Consider the following 2,697-nt stretch of genomic DNA (forward strand, 5'->3'; position numbering starts at 1 on the left):
TATATATATAGTTATAGCAATTTACAATTATAGATTTTATTTAAGGAGGAAGATATAATTGAAGTTAAATTTATAACTAAAGTGCCATACATATTTAATGTCGGAGAACATTTCAAATATATACTCGTGTATAGGCTATATTGGTAAATTCAAATTTGCTATTTTTGTATGCTTATATAAACAAAACTTAAACTTAATAATAAATAAAAATTCAATAAATAATAACGCTAGAAGGTGTACAAATAATAAATGCGGTTTTAATTAATATTATCAGCATATTGTTAAAAAAAAAAAGAGAGAGATTGATACAAAATGCAGAATATGTTTTGTATTAGAAGGAATTCATATTATAACTAAATAGTGTGTATTAAATTATAAAATGGCAAAAAACTTAATTTTTAAGATAGAGATGAGTTTTATAAAGAAAAAATTGTACGTGTTAATTAATAATGAATAAAATTCGACCCCATCGAGATATGAAACATGAACTACCCTCTATCTCCCTACCCGCTCGACCTTTAACTACAAGGTTAAAGGTCAAGGTTAAAGGTCAAAATTTAATAGCATTAATGTCCCTAATATACCAACTTCCTTGCAAAATTTCAGAAATTTTCGACAAAAGGCACAGGAGTCATTAAGCTTCAAAATGGGTAAACAAAGGCACACATTAACATCCATACATACAGAAAAACACCAAATGTTTTTGCAAATTTCCGAGTCCAAAAAATGTAAAAATTTTGGGGGTTAATTTTTTGACCATTTGACATACTTTCTACTGTATATAACAGCAGAGAAAGGATTATACTGCATATCAATATTCTTTTTGAAATATTAAAACAAATCTAAAAGAAGTTTTTTTTTTCCTCTTAAAACATTCATGTCTTTAGACTATTTACTTTATCTGCATTTTTTATAAAAAAAAATACAATCTCTGCTGTTACGTAACAAAATGATTTGTATCCATGAAAATATTGATTTATAAAATTTGATATTTTCTTATAATGTATGAAATTGGAAATCCATTTTTTTATATTATTATAAGCTAAGAAAATATGTATTTTTATTGATGATAGAGAGTATTATATTTTCAGATAATTAAAATATATATTGGCATTTACTGATTCGAGTCCTGCCAAGTTCATTCATTTGTTTACTTAAATATGCATAAGAAAAGTTTTATGACGAATCGTTCATATATTAAAATTAATTTCTAGAATTATTATTTTAATTTAAATTATCTTTATTATTTTTTAATTTATTAAGGCATACAATTTAGGAAATTTCTAGGTCTATTCTGTTTTAATTTTAATTTCTAGATAAGTTTATGATCCTTTAATTTCTAGATAAGTTTAAAAATGTGATAAAACATATATTTTATATTTTTATAATAGGCCATTACTGAATCTTATAATTAATGACCTATTGTGTCATTATACAGAATAAGTATATATATGGCCAACATATAATTCTCTATATGTCCATTTATACATGGCATACATAGGCCATAGTAGGATCTTCAAAGACATATTNTTAAGATGTTTTAAAAGTAAACAATCCTTAAACAATGTATTAAAAGCTATTGTAATGAAAATGTAGATGTTAAATGTAAAGTTTGTAGCTTAGTCTATTTATTAATTACAGTTTAGTTTCTAAAAATATTCATACTGAAATAGATAAATTTGAGAAGAAAACAGAAAAGAAAAATTTTTTAAATATTCTAAATTAAAGCATAAAATTAACAATAATCATTTGCCTAATTAGTTTTAAAAAATTATTAAAAATTAATGATATATTTTACGGAGAGGGAGAAATTGTAAAGTATGGGGACCCTCTGAGAGTGGAGCTTCAGTGGGTCCCAGTATTTTATAAAAATTTTTAAGAAAATTTGATAATAGAATTCAAAAATTCTATTATGATTCTATAATCATTATGAGTATTATCATGATTAAAAATTCTGTTATGATTAATGTTTCAGAATTTTATTGATATGGGAAATGTTTTAATTAAATTATATTGATTCTTTGTCCTTTTATAATTACAAATTACGTTTAATAAAATTATATAATTTTTAATGCAAATATTTTAGGGCTTCACTAATAGCTTTTTCCCGAGGAAAAGCCGACTTAACTCTTCTTTTATCACAAAATTTTACTAAATTCTGCGTAAAAGACCTGAAAGAAAAAAAATTTTTTTTATACACATTCTAATAATGATAAAGCTGAAACATTTATAATTCAATGATTTTAAATTTGAAAAACTTTCATATGAACTTAATTTTATGATTAAATCAAATAAATGTTTAAAGAAATGTTAAAAAAATTTTTTTTTAAAGTTCGCATTGTCTATAATGCATGGTAGACAATATTTATTCTTAACTGATGTCAGAACAGATGGCACTGCAGGCTATAGTATTTTATTGAACCTTTATTGAAGAGAGGCGACGACAGATATTTGGGTGCCATGTTTTGTCTGATGTTTCGAAATGTTTGAAAAAAATACATTTGAACGGAAAATTATCACCTTAATACTGCAATAAAATGGCTATTATTTTATTTATTCGGTTATATGTTGTTTTTATTTGTTAGAAAATTTTATTTGAATGTATTTCGTTAATATTAGGAAGCCAAAAATCTTTTACTTTTCGTAAAATATTTTTTAAAAATAATTTTTCGTATAAACCAGATCTTCTAAAAAAAA

The sequence above is a fragment of the Centruroides sculpturatus genome, unplaced genomic scaffold (assembly GCF_000671375.1).
Source record: "Centruroides sculpturatus isolate CEXI.00-Female unplaced genomic scaffold, Cexi_2.0 scaffold85, whole genome shotgun sequence".
NCBI classification, from domain to species: domain Eukaryota; kingdom Metazoa; phylum Arthropoda; class Arachnida; order Scorpiones; family Buthidae; genus Centruroides; species Centruroides sculpturatus.